This window comes from Lissotriton helveticus, chromosome 5_1 (assembly GCF_964261635.1).
Source record: "Lissotriton helveticus chromosome 5_1, aLisHel1.1, whole genome shotgun sequence".
In the NCBI taxonomy this organism is placed as follows: domain Eukaryota; kingdom Metazoa; phylum Chordata; class Amphibia; order Caudata; family Salamandridae; genus Lissotriton; species Lissotriton helveticus.
In genome coordinates this window covers 1149736898-1149756269 of record NC_136065.1, presented here as the reverse complement: position 1 = coordinate 1149756269, position 19372 = coordinate 1149736898, and positions in this window count along the sequence as shown.

Here is a 19372-nt window from a genome sequence, read left to right as displayed (position 1 = left end):
ACCTATAGTTACAGAGCTGGATTTTGTCTAGAACTGTCCACTGAAGGGTTCTTTGGTCACAGTGCTGTCTGTAGACCACAATGACTGCTTCGCTCTCCGCCCCCCATTCCTGACTGAACATCTCCTAGGTTCACCAAACTAACAACTACCACTAATTGAATACATCTTCCAGTTCTTGAGGAGCCCAATACTCCGCACAACATCCATTCGCCTTGTTACCTTCTCCCCACTGTTATGGTGTGTGGGGTAAATGCAATCGTGTTGTGACAGAGAGGAAGATACTGGTGGAGAGAGCAAATAGGGGCAGCTTCCAAAGGAGCAGGGTGTGTATACCCCACAGTACTGCCAAGTAAGCTATAACTCCAAATATTGCTGGGGCCTCATTTACAAAAAAGTGCAGCAACATGGTACCGAAAGCCCTTTGGCTGCGCCACACTGTAGCACTTTCAAAGCACAGGGATGCAACATATTTACAATAATATGTTGCATTCTTGTGCTCTCCCATGCATTGGGGCACAATGGGCTGCCATACTCCGATGCAGGCACCCTTGCTCCACTGTGCAAGGAAAGCTGTGTCACAGGGATGATTGTTTACATGCAGGAAGGATTCCCTTCCTGCACATAAAGAACCTGAAATGGTGTTTTACATCTTCTATGTGTGCTGCATTAGCACACATAGAACTTAAAAAACATCATTTTTAATGATTATTTACGTGCATGAATGGACACCTTCCTGTACATATACAATCAGCAGAGGTGATTTCCTAATTCTATGTGTGCTGCAGAAACTTAGGTGATTATTTTGATGATGGATGGGATATGGATTTAGACAAAGTAGAAAAGGAAAGGAGGCATCCCAGAAGTGTGGACTGGTGGCCACTTCCACATGTGGCAGATTTTTTGAAACTATGGGGGTCATTAGGATGGCGGGCGGACTTAGTCCGCCCGCCATCCTATCGGTGTTTGGGACCGCCTGCCATAAGGCACGGGGGTCCCGTGGGGGGGATTAGGATGTGCCCGCCACTGTGGCAGGCGCATCCTGCATGTTTAGCATTGTGGCGGGCGGTGCTCTCAGCATCGCACGCCACAATGCTAAAATTACACATATGCATTTGCATCAAAAAAGCGGCAGGCACCGCGCGGTGCCTGCCGCTTTGTTAATGCAAATGTGTGCACCCCCCACCTGTTCTTCACTCCGGGGGCCCGCAGGGGGCCCCCGAAGTGAAGACCGCATGCCTTTCAAAGGCATGTGTTTTGGGCAATGCTAATATGGCTGGCGGTGTCTAATAGACACCGCCACCATATTAAACCTTTTCCGCCCCGGCCGCAAGGCGACCGGGCGGAAAAGCGGCGGACGGTCTTTCCGTCTGCCGCGTTCCCCCCCGCCATCCTTATATGGTAGGGGGAATTTAGGTGCTGATGGCGGGCAGAATGCCCCCGCCAGGCTCGCGGTGGCTACTGCCAGCCTGGCGGGGGCAATCCTCTCGCCATCCTAATGGGCCCCTTAGAGTAGGAGACCATTAGAGAAGGAAGCCAGGGCGATAATGAGGGTGGAATGCTCTTGGCTGATTATTTATAACAAGGCTTGTGTAATGCCTGATTTGGATCCTGATTTAATGAGAATCTTGTTTAAAATAGAATGAGATCCTAGAAAAGGACTAGAGAGGGCTCTTAAGCAGTGTCAAGTTCGTTTGCTGGATGGGTTGGGGCCATTAGCCAGAATTTTGGACATGGCTGAGAATGCAAAGATGAAATCTGTGCAGGTAGACCTCGAGGTTTTGTGTGGGTGGTCACAGAGAGCAGTTTGCTTCCTCAGAAAAGCTAATGCAGCAATTATGGCAGTGAAGCGCACAGCGCTTAAAGGAGATAAGTCTTAAGTCGGGTGATTTATTCCAAAAAAGAGCCTTCAGAGGACACTAAGGGTTTTTTTGTTTTGGTGAAGGATTGGTGAAGGGGGTAGGGAAACATGTATCCACCTTCACCAGTTTAGACAAGGCTCAATCTGCTCTGAGAAGAATGTTTGGCAGAAGTGTTTTTGATCGGGCCGGGGCAAGGGAACGTTTCCCTGGCTGATCATATACAAGGTCCCAGTACCAATCCCAGGGACGTGGTAAATTCAGAGGTCTTTCGTCTGCAACTAGGTTTTATCCCAGAGGGGAAGAAGCTGCACATGACAATCAAGAGGAAGAGAGCAGGTTGCCCAAGGAGTTCAGGGTAAGTATGAAGATACCTTTTGATTCTTCCGCAAAAAAGTTAGGGGAAAGATTAAGGTGGTTTGTGAACAATTGGAAAATGTTAACAAAAGATCTGTGGGTACTTCTTGCAGTTCAGGGGTATGTTTTAAAATTCGGAAAGGATCCAAAGCAGATGGGGGAGCCAAGGCAGCTAGATTTTCAGGAAGAGTTACAAAATTTAGTGCAAGAGGAAGTGCAGGACATTTTATGAGAAGGAGCTATAGAGAGAGTATCTGAGGAAGAACAGGGTTTTTGAGTACAACTTTTTGGTCAGAAAGAAGAGCAAGGGTTGGTGGCCTGTGATTAATTAGCGAGAATTGATCCAGTTTTTCATTTACAGGAATTCCAAGATGGAGGGGGTCCATCTATGGTGGGCTATCTTGCAGGAGAATGATTGGATGGTAAAATTGGATCTGAAGGATGCATATTTTACAATTCCTATTGCAAAGGAGAGTCACAAGTTTCTGCAGTTCAGGTGGTTAAGAGTTCTGTATCAGTTTGCATGCCTTCTATTTGGGTTGGCATCAACATCTTGGTGTTTTACCAAGGTTTTGCAACAAGTGGCACAATTTTCAGGGAGAGATGTATAAGGATGTGTACAAGTAAACAATGACAACAATCTACACCAGGTGGAACAGTGTGAACGACAATGGATCTCCAATTTGGATGTTGCATGATAGTGCATTAACAGTGTCTCTCTCTCACACCCACAGGGCAATGTGTGGAACCCCCCCCCCCAACCAGGGGGGAGATGGATCCCAGTCCTAGGCTCAGTAGGACATAGACCCCACCGACATTGACCATTCTCAACACACTGTGGATGACCCTAACCAACTTGGCCCCTCTGGACCCCAAACCCTTGTAGCAGCGGGCTCAGACATATCTGTGCCAACCACCACACCCACTCCCGCCACATCCCAGCAGACAGCTCGGAGCCCTGCCCATAATCCACAAAAGAGCCAGTCTGAAAATGAGGGACAAGGTTCGGCGGGCACCCAGGAGGAGGCAGACAACACCACCACTGCCATCACTCATGGGTCCCGTCGATCCAATGTGCCCACAAGCGCAGGCCAGGCTCGTGTGGGCAGGGGAGGTGGGAGTGGGGCATGGTGGAGGCGAGAATGTGACCAGGAAGCCGCAGGATCCGGTATGTCTGAACTCAGAAACATAATGGAGGCATACCGGCGGGACACTAGGGAGTTCAGCCAGGTAGTGGTGGCCCTCAATGATATTAAAAGCAAGCAGGCCGAGAAACATGGCAGTCAACAACAACACCAGGGACGGATGGAGGCAAGACTGGATGAGCTCTTGACGGTGCATAGGGAAATAAGCTAATCACTCCGTCAGATTGCTGTCAACATGCAGCACCCTTCCTGTGTCACCAGGCCAGAAACATCAAGGCAAAGACCAACACCAGCCACAGGGAGGGAGGAGGAAGAGGAGGAATTGTCTGACGGAGCGTCCCAGGCATGGTCAAGGCCTGCACTTGAGGGTCCCACAAGGAAGGTGGGTCGTCCACGGCTAAGACGTTGAGAGGCAGTGGGCCATGCACAACTCCAAGGTCACCTGGTCTGGCATCTTGCCTTTGCATGCAACAGCATCACCTTATTGACTCTCCCACATGGACTTGCTGGTCGCAGTGTGCCCAATGATGCCAAGCACTGTAGCCTGGACTCTGTTGACTCAAACTGTAAGGCATCACATCTCCAGCTGTGAACTTTGGATTCCCCACCTTTTTGTACAGCACCTACTCATTTTTCCCGCACAAGACCTGAAAATAAATCTAAATAACATAAAACGCAGTGGTGAAGAGGTTTTGTACCCAGTGTCAAAAACATATGTGTGGGGACAGATATAAAATGCCAGAGTGTTGAACAAACTGCAGCCATCCACACACTGGGATCTGAGTCTGGTTGTGGACACACATAGGTCACAATATTCCAACAAATACATACATGTAAATGTAAATGTCATGGTACTTATAGAGCTCACTGTCACCAGACGGTCACCTTGCGGTGTTGCCTATTCGGCTTCCTGGCGCTGATACTCATACCGCTGTGGAACACCTCCTGGCTTTCCCTGTGAAGTGTCCACTCCTGGGCACTCCCAGGGTGAAGCCAGGCATCCTTAGCGCTGTTGGGGCCGGTGTGGAGGCTAAGCAAGCTATTGCCCAGAGTTGCAGCGTGGGGTCCGTGATTTGAATAGGCACCAAGGCGAGAATTAACAGGTCCGAGGAAATTGAGCCCGAGACCCCGCCGAGGTGGGAATCGAACCCTGGTCCCTGGCCAGAACTCTGCATCAGGGTCTGCCGCTCTAACCATTGAGCCACACTCCTCCACATGGATGGCAATACACACCTGTGAAGGTTAGTAAATGCTGAAGGAGGGTTTGGCATGCAATACCGCAATTACAACAGGTATAGAAGAGTCACTTGGAGGTGTACAGATCATGAATAATAAGTAGGTGTCCTTGGAGGGAGTTTCAGGATCTTTTTTCTGAGAAATGAGATTTATCTGCCACATGCAGTTGTACTGTGGATCTGATGAATGTTGCCCAGGTCAAGAGTGGCAAAATGGACTGTGGGCAACGGGGTGTTGGATGGTAGACGTACATATTACTTCATTGGCCTGGGCCTGTGGAGTGCCTACTGAGTGTGGCTGACTAGTATGAAGGGGAACCTGGAGTTGACTGTGGGACTATTGTAGGTATCTCAGGTGGACGGTCATGTGGCAGTAGCAGGGGATGTTGAGGATGAGTGGTGTGCATGCACCCAGGATTTGCACAATGACTCCTGGAGTCTGGTTCCTGTACCTGTGCAGAGGTTGTTGCTGTAGTTGGGCTGGCTGGTGTTGTTGATGGCGACCAGGCTGAGCACCACCTCGTCAACAGACATCACCATAGCCATCCCAGAAGGCCATGAGATCTCATGCAGACAACGCACAAACTGAGTGGGAGTGTGTATCGCCATCATCCACATGAACACTCCCCGAGACACTACCAACACCAACGACACCCTCCCCACCACCTGGCACATGCACTTACAGATCCACACTGATGCAAAAAACACCCTCAGAGGAACACTCATCGACACAGCACCTGGACCCCAAGCACAATTCATCAACTCAATCACTCACCTCATCAGCATGCACGCCCTCGGCTACACGGATAACATCCTCCTTGGGGACACGAACATCCAGATTGAGACCAACAACGACGCAAACTCCACTGCCCTGGTAGACAACCTCGGATTTAAAACAATCCTGACCACACCCACCCACACCGCTGGACACACACAGGACCCCATGTTCTCCGTAACTTCACACGTCTCCTTCAACAACAACACCGAACACCACTGGACAGACCACAGATGCCTCCACTTCAACTCCAGTAAACCCAGCACCCCCCCGCACACAGCAGATGCCATGCCGCTGCTGGTGCAAGGCCACCATGGACTAACTGACCGCCACCCTCGCCCTGGGACCACCCGCCAACCACACCTACCCCGACACTGCTGCCATCAACCTTAAACAGTGGATCAACGACTGCGCAAACACCCTCACCACACTGCAGATCTCCGCCACCTGTCACAACAACAAGATAGCTGCATGGGACACTGAAGACCTCAAGACCTCCAAGTGCACATGTTGGAAGCTGTAGAGAAGCTGGCTCCACAACCAAACACCCACACCGCACACAAGCACCACCTGCAGAGACCACCAACTCATCAGGAACCCCAACAGGACAGCCTACAGCAACGCACACAACAGCAAACAGCACATCAACATCTGGAATGAACTCTCTCCTTCCACCTACAACACCAACGACATACCACCATCACAAGACCTGTGTGACACACTGACCACCTTCTTACACCGTAGATTCCTCTACATCCACGACAGCTTCCACTCCGCTACCCCCATACCCACAAACGAGTCCACACCCCCTAGACCAACACCCACACAAATAACCTGACCGCCTGGTACAATGTCAGCGATTTGAGAGCTGTTGATGATAGTTACAATGATGGTGGTCAGGCTGTTGGTCTGATACCCGATGTGCAGATGTTTGCCAATGTGGAGTGTGTCGTTTGTGTTGTATGTGACTCTAATGATGCACCTCTTTAAGTTAGACCAATCATAATCCTGGTGTTGGTGTGTGGTTCCTGTGTGTTTTGGACTGTCGGTCGGCGATGGCTATGTAGAAGTGGTGTGCTGAGGTTGAATACTACCACGTTACATTAATAAAGGCAATGTGTTGGGCTGTTGTGTGGAGGAGGTAACACAGTATGATGTGGTGCTGCTGGAAGTTGTATATGTGCTGTATAAGGAACATTACCTGGTTGTACGTAGACGCACTGTTATGTAGGGATGCTTCGTGTTGGCAGTATGAGTTGCACACACAGGCTGAGAAGCTGTCATGGGTGTGTTTGGGGTTGCGTGATACCAGGTGGATGAATGCCTGGTGTTCACTGTGTGGAGGGTGGCTGGAGCATGAGTCTGTGGTGTCACATGAGTCATGAAATGATCTTAGTGTCTTGCAGTGTGCATGTTGCATGTGCTGACGGAGCTGCCATTGTCATGGAGGTTGGGCAACAGTGGCACAGACAAGCTGCGGCATGTTTCAAGAATGGATGGATGGAGGAGTATCTTGAAGGTGTGTGTGGTGCAGGATCTGGCCACTTGGTGCTGCGCAGTGGCTGGGGATGCAGCAGCAGGAATGAGTGACTACATGACGGCAGAAGGGGTGAGACAACAAGCCAAACAAGCACACAAAACCAAGGATTCTTTCAAGTCACAAAGTGACATGTGTATGTGAAGGCAGGAGTGTCTGGTTACCTATGGTTCACTGCGAGCAAAACGGGTGAGCAACCACCAAATATCATGGACACAGGATTAGGCACCCTAAGGCCAAGCCGGGTACAGGACACACAGCGTCAGCAGGTGTAGCCTGCATGGTGTGGGTAGCAAGCTAAACAACACATGCACAACCATGTACGTCACACACAATATGGTACATTTGCCATTACCAACAGCATGCATGTTGTCACTGTACATCTAACCACATATGAGCAATCATTGTAAACATTGCCATATTGAACACATGCAGACTGGCAAGAGAACTGCAGTGACAGCTATGAGGCACAATGACAGTGTGAAACAGACTTCATTCACAAAAGGATACAGTTGGTTGTGAGGCCATGCTGCATTAGCCAATGTACATGCCCAGTGGCATTGCTCTGAAGACAATCACAGTCATGCAATGAGGTTCCCTGTAATGCTGGTGAAAGAATCTCCACACGACTGCCAGGGACTGTACGTACCTTTGATTATCAGAATGGAGCGATGCTGAAAGGGTTCCATCCCCAAATAGCCCCTTGGTCTGAGTACAAATGACACAAAAGGGAGATCAGGCGAGGGTAGGCGAGGATGGGAACAGCAGGGAGGGAGATCTGAAACAAATGAATACAAGCATGAGGATTCCATACTTTTGTCACAGATTCACAGAATACATCCGGACCTACATTGTAACAGTCACACCTGTGAAGTGTAAGCACTGCCACTGTACCCTATGTGTGATCACAGTCTTTGCATTGAGACAAGATCAGATGCTTGAACACGGACACATAAAATGTAGCACAGTTAGTCACCTACATGAAGTATGTGTAACGCTCACAAGGCAGCTAATATGCAATTAGATCTATGCGGCCAACAACTAAGTCCCAGTGTATGATTGAGGGTCCTAATCTCAGGAATTGTAATGTATAGCAGTGATACTCACACAAAGCCAACAAACTGCAGGTAGCCCTGTGAATCCGTATGGTCCATGAAGGGAAAGTACACATCACCTGCAAGAGCCGTAAGCAGCTCCTCCTATGAGGAAGGGAATTCCCGAAACACAAGGAAGCCCCACACAAGCCTCTCATTGGCTCTTGCAACTGTGCCTCACTATGCTAAACATGACAAGCAAGTGTAACCAAACTCAACAGCGAGTAACGAGGAACAAAGCAACAAAAATACCCTACCGTTACCATGAGCTGCTGCACGGCACCAGATAATCCTGTGAATAACCTCACTCCACTGCTGTCACGGAGATTTAACATTTGCTACAGCCCAACGTTGTCATGGCATCAGCGCAATATACCTTGCATCATTGAAATGGAAAGTTGACATCAACTCACAGAGAAGGCTAGCGAAGCAGTTTTATCCACCAGCACTGAGGTAACGACATGGCAGTGACATGACATACTGGCACAAGGGGTAATGCCTCCATGCCAACAGACTAACAGGACGGTTGACTGAACTTGTGGGACATACACTGGGCCACACCTACACAACATGGTTTTAGGTAAATCAAACTGTACTGGCCCACAAGGTTGAGGAGATGTTCCAGACACATCCTGTTGCACACAGTGACAGCAATATCCCACAGACTCCGTGGTTGTGATGGCCCCCACGATGTCATACCGTGCCATTTGCAATGTGTCTGGGTCAAGGTTTACACACATTGATGCAACCACCAGAGTCAAAACTCAACTACAGATGACTGTCAAGAAGGGTGACAGTCCTGTCATGGGAGTTGGGTACCATGAATCTTGATACATTGTTATGTGACATGTATGTATGGTGCTTCAATATGCGCATGAACATTTACCACACAATTGAAACCATACCAGCACAAAAAAGCCTGTTTGTAATCCTTACCCAAACTGACATTTTACCATGTCCGTGCATGACCCGCAGATTCGGCTGACGTTGCTAGCATCATGAGGACTAAGATGACCCAGACGGAAAACAGGCAGGGCGACCTGGGAATGACAGGCACACAAGGGGTCACGTTCTGAATAAATGATTTCAGACATGGTCATGTATGATACAGTAAGAATGTAGTACACATTAACATTCCAAAGTCACACTTTGCACATATGTGTGGGGCATTACATCCGCACCTGTGAGACACTGCACATCAAACAGCAAATTGACATTGCATAGAGTCAGCTGGACACACAGTATGCTACACAGGCCACTCTATGGTACAAGCTTGCACACTATATTCCTACCACTCACCATTATGAGAAGAAGTTGCGTATGAGCAGACTACGGATATCATCCTCCTCCACATCGCTTGCATCCTGCCCAAGGCCTTCATCCTCAACGGGTGGATGTTCAAGATCATCAGGAACCAGGATGAGTGGGACTGCCTGCTCCACTGCCATGTTGTGCAGCATGCAGCATGCAGCACATGACAAAGATGTCACACACCTTGAGCGGGGCGTAAGGGAGGGATCCGCCAGTCTTGTCAAGGCACCTGAAACGGCTCTTCAGGAGTCCAAACGTACGCTCAATGACTCTCCTGGTCTGCCCAAGTGCATTATTGTACCGCTGGTCTGCAGCTGTTCTGGGGTTGCGCAGCGGAGTCATGAGCCACGGCCTGAGGGGAGAGGAGTTGGCCTGACGGCTAGGGCGCTCGACCACGGACCTAGGGATCTGGGTTCGAGTCTCGGTAACAACGCCAAAAAACAAACAAACAAAAAAAAAACTGCTGTGATTCTGGGCAAATCACTTAATCTCCCAGTGCCTAAAATGAATGCGTGTCTTCATGTAACGTAACTGGTGCTATGTAAAGCGCTCTGATACCTGATTCAGTTCGGGTCTAGTTCGCGCTATATAAAACTCTGCAAAAAAAAAAAAATATATATCCTGCGCCTCCTACAATTGAACATCATGGCAATGTGATGCAGTTAGAGAAATGAATGAAATTGAGACATACATGACAAACAGAGGGGTTCCACTCGCAGCCGTCTTGTGGAAAGACACTTTGCCTAATTGCCGAATTGAAAGCGGAGAATCTTTGGAGGACGTGGGCCGGATTGTAATCGCCCAAACTCACCGGATAGACCTGTTCCTGACTGGTTAGTGGGTGCGGGACTGCGAGTCCCAGCAGGGGGAGCGCTCGAATTAACAGTGCACTTGCGACTCTTCCCGCCCCAGCCCTCCTCTGTAGCTGATAACGGCTAGCGGCCCCCGCTTCGCGGGCGCCGCTAGCAGTCGTCTTGTGGAAAGACACTTTGCCTAATTGCCGAATTGAAAGCGGAGAATCTTTGCAGGACGTGGGCCGGATTGTAATCGCCCAAACTCACCGGAGAGACCTGTTCCTGACTGGTTAGTGGGTGCAGGACTGCGAGTCTCAGCAGGGAGAGCGCTCGAACCAACAGCGCACCTGCGACTCTTCCCGCCCCACCCCTCCCCTGTATATAGGTCAGCACACAAACGCGCACGCGGGACGCGCGCGGGACGGAGCACGGGGCGAAGCCCGGGCAAAGGGCGGGCCCTCTGAGGCCCTCAGAGGCTGAAAAGGCTGGTGCTGTGCGGACCCCTGCACTATTTTTAGTATAATTTATTGCATTTCTAGTGTTAGTATTATTGTGGCTAAATCGTCTATTTTTAGGCTAATTTTTATTAAGTTGTGACTGCCAAGAAATTGAGGTCTGGGAGACTTTTGGTAGGTAGGTCTTGCTCAAAAACTAAATCTAACCCTTTACGAGATAAGGATGTCCAGACTTCTTTATTAAAGGGAAAATCTCAGCTATTTAGCTTATGGGAAAGAGGCAAGGATAAAATCCTCACTGGGATACCCACGTCAAACGATAGCTCACAGGTCGGAGATGATGTGGTCCAATACGTAGAGAATAGGGATACCACTCCTTTTTTCCCTATTTTTGTACCTACGAGGGTGGAGAGTATTGGCCCCCTTCAAGAGGAGTTGGGGAGTCCTCTCGTTTTATCAAAAATTTCTACTTCATCTTAGCAAATTGTTGACTCCACAAACAAACTTGCTTTTTCCCCTTCTCATAGATTATCTGCACCAAGTTTTAAAACTGTGGATGTCATAGTACATAGTAAAATGTTTAACTCCGGTGAATCCCCAACTCCTCTAGCGAATGCTTCTGGTACCTCATTGCAAGGGGCAGCGCAAAATATCGATCCCCTTTGTCTTGATATAGATATGGATCTCTGCAAAAGGTATATAGAGGATGAAACTGATGTGACATTAGATCCAAGAAAAACCCCGGCAGTACCTGCTCCAACTGGGCTCCTATTATATAGCAGCACTCTTTCCAACAATTCTCTCCTCTCTTTGACCCAGTTAAACATTTCTTCTAGTCCCCAATTTAATATCACTAGTACTGACCCAAATGGGCCTGTTAGGCATGATAACCCAGTTTCAGAATCATTGATATGTCTTGAACATTTGCTTTCTTCTATTCTTTCCCGGTTGGAAAGATTTGTTGGCGGTTCCGATTCTGTCTTGGAAACTGTGACCCAAATATTAAAGGTTCTGCTAGATAGAAAAGGGGAGAAAGGATTCTAGCCCATTCTCTGTGACTGCTCAATCTGGCTTTGATGCACCGAAGGTTTTATCGGAAGAGAATGTGATTATCGTTTCAGTCCAAACCGATTTACTGGAGAATTCTCCTTCTTTAGATAAAAAGAAGGTACTAACAGTTCGGAAGATTTCTCCAATAAATCAGGCGGAAGCTCTCAGGAATAACTGTGTGGTGGAGGGTGATTTGGAAATCGAATCTATAGGTGTCCCGGGAAAAGGAATATGTCAAGATTTATTTCCCATCTGTAATCCTTCTGTTAAAGTTGGAAAAGAGGAGGTATCGGTGTTATCCGATGAGGGAAAGATAACGCATTTAAAAAAGAATGATGGGAAAAGGAGGAAACAGTTACGTAGATTTGCTAAAAAAAGGCGGAGGAAAATTAACTTCGAAAACCACCTCAATATTACAGTTAATAATTCCCCTGAGGAAATTCGGGAGGATAAGACTTCTTATGAGATACTGGGCCAATCAGATACGGTTGTTGCCCCCTCTTCCCCCCGAAATCCCCTCCCCTCTATCTCTATGCAGCCTATATCAGGTTTTACCTGTCCGATACCTGGGGGATTTGCTAATATAGTTCCTCCTGTGGAGTTGATGAAACCTGTTGATCAAGTGTCGTCTAGCCTTAATCCTCTAGCGAAGCCATTCCCCGCCTTCGCAGGAGGGGAAATAGATGTAATAAGGCCAACTGAGATAATTGAGGAGGAAATTATCGATACCTTTATTCTAGATTTTCTTCCGTTATTTGATTCTGATTTTATTTTAAATAGATCTACACTTCTTCAATGTCTCCATGAGACGGATGGTTTGAAATTGCTACAGACAAACGACATAGATTTAGTAAAAATCTTGAAAACTGATGTTGGGACCCTAACTAGAGTAAGATTCTACTCAAAACTTGTTGTTAACCTTATTCTTCAAAAAATTTAACGTTTTCAGTGCAGGGGGATTGATGTTATGCCGTTTTTGGTTAAACCCCAATCCAATAGATTAATGGGCAAGCCTTGGTTTTCTCAGGCTGTAGTTGGAAATGGGGTTTATCCCTCTGTTTTTGAAGACTTAAAAATTAGTATCGTAAAAAATGGGTGGCATGTGGATTATCCAAATCCCCCTCTTTATCACTCTCAAAGTGTTCCAGCAGAGGAGTGTCATCAATGTAATTGGTTGCCCGGAGTCCTAGCGAGTAAATCCTCCTATAAATCCCAACTGCAACCGTATCATTAACAAAGATTTCAGGATTTTATCCTGGAACGCTGCTGGAATACGAAATAGCCCTGAAAAATTACTATTTTTACTTTCATTAGAGTTCAGTGTTATATGCCTCCAAGAAACCTGGTGTATAGAGAATTTTCTTACAGGAAAGGATTACTTTGTTTTGGAAGGTAGAGCAAGTCCCTCAAGGAGAGGCCATGCTAAAGGGGGAATAGCATGCCTCTTGTCCACCAAAATACAATGGAATGCTTCCCATTTTTTAGACTCCAGTAACCTTTTCCAAGTAGTTACGTTACCCAATTCTGCTAATTCTGAAAGCAAGCCTATTATTTTAATAAATGTCTATATTCCACCGGAGGTTTACTATAATGACATTTTATACAGGGTTTTCTCTTATATTAAAACACTTTTGGTAAATGATGCTTCTCCCCATATAATTTTATTAGGGGACTTTAATTGCAAAGTCTCCAACTTAAGTTTGGAGATTTTTCGAATGAACATAAAGAGGATTCCCTACAGATACCCCAATCTCTTTTTCCAGGAACATTAAAACAACAAAGAGAGGGAAAATGTTACTTGAAGAACTCTCTGAAATTGATGGAATTATAGTAAATGGTAGGCTTCCCTCTGATACTCCTGCAAATTTCACGCACATGTCTATTATTGGTGAATCTATTTTAGACTATGTGGCGGTAGATATTCCAACTTTCCCCCTCCTTAAGGACCTTACGGTCACTCATACCGTCTTCAGCGACCATAAAAAATTAACTCTCTCTCTAGATTTAAGTCTTCCTCCTACGGATCATTGGTCCTTGGATGGTAATCTGGTCAATTTTGGAGTTCAAAGCGGAAGATGTTTTTGGAATTTTAAAGCAATTAGGGGTATCAAGAGCCTGCTAGATATTGCAGTGAATGATTTGATCAATTGGAAGGGTTCTGAATTAATTTGCTTTGCTAACTTCTTGAATAAGGTGTTATTGGTTGCAAAAAAAAACACCAAAAAAAGAACAAACTAAAAAATTCTGAAGTTGCTCAACTTAGAAATAAATAAACTTGTAAGAGAACAATATCTGAGTCACTGCCCTTTAAGACATCATAGATTGGCTCTATTAAAAAGAAGGAGGAAAAGGCTCAAAATTAAGTTAAAAAAGGAAAGCGAGGATTCGGTATGGATTAAACTGCGGGAGGCTGTTTCTAGCGGCCAACCTAGGCTATTCTGGTCACTCATTGGGAAAGGTTGCGGTCTTAGATCTAGATCCTTACCAGTCCCGATTGAAGAACAAAAATGGGTAGAATACATCTTGAACTTGTATGCCGGAAATGGAATAGTAGTTGTTCACAATAGAACAAAAGAGAACAATTCCGGCCTTGTTCCACCCTCTGAAAGGACTATTGAATTAGCCATCAAGGGCATGCGTTCGTCGGGAGCAATGGGCCCGGACGAGCTTCCCATTTCTGTATTAAAACAGAATAGTGTCATCTGGAGTAAGATTCTCTTCCCAGTGTTTAAATTTTGTTTTTTGCATAACATGATTCCTTCCTCCTGGAAGGGCAGCATACTGGTCCCCCTGTATAAGAAGGGAGACAGAAATGCTCTCCAAAATTACCGACAAATTGCCCTTCTCGATGCTATTGGCAAAGTTTTTGCTAAATGCCTTTTGGAATTAATTAATGATTGGGTAGTGGAGAATAATGCATTGCCTTTTGAGCAGGCGGGGTTCGACAAAATCATGGCCCCATGGATAATTTGACCACAGTTTTATCGGAGAAATATATCAAGCTCCGGGGAGGGAGAATATATGCAGCATTTATAGATTTCTCCACAGCCTTTGACAAGGTGGAACGTCCTTTGCTGTGGAGAAAACTATCTGATCTGGGTATGCCAACTGAGCTCTTGGACTTGGTCCGGGAGCTCCACTCCGATACATGGTGCCGAGTGCTTCTGGGAGGGGAAAGAGGCCTCTCTCAAACTATCCCATCTGCCAATGGGTTAAAACAAGGTTGCCTGTTGGCACCATTACTGTTTTCCTTATACCTATCAGATCTTCCTCAAACTTTATCGTCAAGTGTTGGTATTTCCCCAGTCTTGGGGGGCAAACCGATAGTATGTCTGCTATATACATATAATATACTAATTTTGGACTTGACCCCCACTGGATTGAATAATCGGCTGCAAGCTCTCCACGGCTTTGCAGAGACACACCATTTAAGGATAAATGTATCCAAGAGTAAAGTCATGTGTATTGTAGGAATGAAAAAGCCAAAATACGGGAGTTTTTTTCTGGAATATAGGGGGCCTTGGACTGGAAGTTGTTCAATCCTATATTTTTCTGGGGAAAAAAATTTCTGGTACACTAAGTGATAAGGCCCACATAGCTAATAATATTCGGCCTCCTTACTATATGGCATAAAATTACTCGAAGTGGGGAAATGGGGTTTTCTGAACACCACAGAAGGAAAAATTCTACGGTAATTGTGTATGGTTAATACCGTGTAATATAGCGGCTCTTAGGCTGGAATTTGGCATACGAAGTGCTTGGGTCCAGGGCCTTGCCGGGGTAGTACGGTGGGTTTCCAGCTTGGCAAAGGGTGAACCTGGCACCTTAAGATATTTGATCCAAAAAGAACTTCTCAGAACCCTAAAAGAGTACTCCTCAATTGTAAATTGTGTAGTAGCATGTTCGCACTGTGCAAGATGCGTTTTCAATGATTGCACAGTGCGGACAAGCATCCGGCACTGTGCAAGCATTGAAAACGGCATCTTGCACAGTGCGAGCTGTAGTTTTCTGCTGCTTGAGTAGATTATTACTCGAGCGGCAGCTTTCTCAACGCGAACAGGTAGTTTCTCATTGAGAGCGGTCGCGAGCATGCGCAACCACTCACAATGAGAAACCTGACCTCCTCGCGTTGAGAATCTCGCCGGGATGTCATTTTGCTTGCTCGCGGTCGCGGACATGACGTTCAGGACCGCGAACATGCAAAAAATGACCGCTGCACTACGCTATGCTGCACTACGCATGTTCGCACTGTGCTACGTGCAGCTCGCGTAGTGCGAAGTTGCAAAAACTTCGCAAACTCCGCGAGCGTAGCGTAGTGCTTCGCCCAGGGTTAGTGTGCGTGTAGTGGTCATTTCACTATTGCATTCGAGACATACGCGTGCGGCCCGTACTCCTATAGTGCGTGTGCGTGTAGGGGTCGTTTCACTATTGCATTCGAGACATACGCGTGCGGCCCGTACCCCTATAGTGCGTGTGCGTGTACGGGTCGTTTCACTGTTGCATTCAAGACATACGTGTGCGGCCCGTTCCCCTATAGTACGTGTGCGTGTAGGGGTCGTTTCACTATTGCATTCGAGATATACTCGTGCGGCCCGTACCCCTATAGTACGTGTGCATGTAGGGGTCGTTTCACAATTGCATTCGAGACATACGCGTGCCGCCGTACCCCTATAGTGCGTGTGCGTGTATGGGTCGTCTCACTATTGCATTCGAGACATACGAGAGCGGGCCGTACCCCGCCATTGCGTGTGCGTGTAGGGGTCGTTTCACTATTGCATTCAAGACATACACGTGCGGCCCGTACCCCTATAGTAAATGTGCGTGTAGGGGTCGTTTCACTATTGCATTCGAGACATACACGTGCGACCCTTACCCCTATAGTGCGTCTGCGTGTACGGGTTGTTTCACTATTGCATACGAGACATACGCGAGCGGGCTTTACCCCGCCATTGCGTGTGCGTGTAGGGGTTGTTTCACTGTTGCATTCGAGACATACGCGAGCGGCCCGTACCCCTATAGTACGTGCATGTGTACGGGTCATTTCACTATTGCATTCGAGACATACGCGAGCAGGCCGTACCCCACCATTGCGTGTGCGTGTACGGGTCGTTTCACTGTTGAAAAAGTTGCATTCGCGACGCTAAACGCACCGTACTTGTGTGGGGATCGCAGAAAATACATAGGGAACATCTAGGGGATGAGTAGAATGCCCAGAACGCAGGCTACTTGTCAAGGAAACAGACATTTGAGTGTGCTGCACGTGTCCAGAAAAATTCAGTTGGGCAAAACTATACAATGTTGCAAATTTTGTTGTGGAGCTAGAGCTCAATTTTTGAACCATGCAAATGTGTGTCATGGCCTTCTGCTGGAATGGTATTGGATGAAACATAGGATGCATACTGATATGGCCTATCACACTGTACTCCTGAGACTGCCAGCCCCTCTGCAACACTGATTTAAGGCTGCATGTGGCTGTGAGAGGGCACTTGCCTGCACAACATTGGAGTGGACCACACTGCTGCTGTCACTGCATTCCCTGTAGCAGTATGTCAAGGACCATGGAGAGGGCACCTGCATTCAGTGAGGAGGAGAACCAGGCCCTGCTGGATGCCCTCCTACCTAACTACTGCAAGCTGTATGGGACACCAGAGGAGCAGGTGAGTGATGAATGTATGAGTGTCACTACAGCCATCGTGTATTTATGGAACAGAGATGCAACGGGGTTTTGAGTGAGTGCGAGGTGTGTACATTGTGGTATCTCCCATGCAGTGAATGATGTTGTTAAATAGTATGTATTGCTTACCGGCACTCCACACCACTTGGAGTCAAGCTAGCCGGGCTGAAGAGAGGTGTTACCTCGAAACCGGTCCGGTCCTCGGATGCTTGATTCCGGTCTGGGAAAGATATGGCTGTTGTAGTTCGGACTGGACTGTTCCCATGGGGCAACAGGGTCAGAGCTGATTTGCATAAAGCCATTATCTGACCCAGGGTGGTGTGGAGTGCAAAAAAACGATGGATTTGGGCCCAGATCTTTTGACTGGGGGAGTGTGTGACATTGATCCACATTCAGTCCATCACTTGTTGTTTTTTGCAATTGCCGCCCTAAGTGCGCTGGGGATGCCCAGACGTGGGTCCCAGGCACTCCACACCACTTGGAGTCAAGCTAGCCGGGCTGAAGAGAGGTGTTACCTCGAAACCGGTCCGGTCCTCGGATGCTTGATTCCGGTCTGGGAAAGATATGGCTGTTGTAGTTCGGACTGGACTGTTCCCATGGGGCAACAGGGTCAGAGCTGATTTGCATAAAGCCATTATCTGACCCAGGGTGGTGTGGAGTGCAAAAAAACGATGGATTTGGGCCCAGATCTTTTGACTGGGGGAGTGTGTGACATTGATCCACATTCAGTCCATCACTTGTTGTTTTTTGCAATTGCCGCCCTAAGTGCGCTGGGGATGCCCAGACGTGGGTCCCAGGCACTCCACACCACTTGGAGTCAAGCTAGCCGGGCTGAAGAGAGGTGTTACCTCGAAACCGGTCCGGTCCTCGGATGCTTGATTCCGGTCTGGGAAAGATATGGCTGTTGTAGTTCGGACTGGACTGTTCCCATGGGGCAACAGGGTCAGAGCTGATTTGCATAAAGCCATTATCTGACCCAGGGTGGTGTGGAGTGCAAAAAAACGATGGATTTGGGCCCAGATCTTTTGACTGGGGGAGTGTGTGACATTGATCCACATTCAGTCCATCACTTGTTGTTTTTTGCAATTGCCGCCCTAAGTGCGCTGGGGATGCCCAGACGTGGGTCCCAGGCACTCCACACCACTTGGAGTCAAGCTAGCCGGGCTGAAGAGAGGTGTTACCTCGAAACCGGTCCGGTCCTCGGATGCTTGATTCCGGTCTGGGAAAGATATGGCTGTTGTAGTTCGGACTGGACTGTTCCCATGGGGCAACAGGGTCAGAGCTGATTTGCATAAAGCCATTATCTGACCCAGGGTGGTGTGGAGTGCAAAAAAACGATGGATTTGGGCCCAGATCTTTTGACTGGGGGAGTGTGTGACATTGATCCACATTCAGTCCATCACTTGTTGTTTTTTGCAATTGCCGCCCTAAGTGCGCTGGGGATGCCCAGACGTGGGTCCCAGGCACTCCACACCACTTGGAGTCAAGCTAGCCGGGCTGAAGAGAGGTGTTACCTCGAAACCGGTCCGGTCCTCGGATGCTTGATTCCGGTCTGGGAAAGATATGGCTGTTGTAGTTCGGACTGGACTGTTCCCATGGGGCAACAGGGTCAGAGCTGATTTGCATAAAGCCATTATCTGACCCAGGGTGGTGTGGAGTGCAAAAAAACGATGGATTTGGGCCCAGATCTTTTGACTGGGGGAGTGTGTGACATTGATCCACATTCAGTCCATCACTTGTTGTTTTTTGCAATTGTGCTAACTGTGACATTCAATGCAATGTGGATCACACTTTATGCTGTGACACACCTTGCATGTTTGTCTGCCATGATTTATTGAGGTGCAACAGTGTTCCCTCCAGAGTGACAGATGAATGTACTCACTGTTGTCAAATGTGTTTCGTGACCTGTGTGTATGTTTCACAAATGCATGCTTAGAAGTCATGGACATTGAAGAGTGTGAATGTTATTTGTCACCAGGCTAATTGTGTGTGTGATTGGCAAAAGTGATGCATGGCGTATGCCACAGCTGTACCCATCTGAAGTGACAAGTATAGAGTGCCGTGTGCATGACTTGGGCAGTTAGCATGA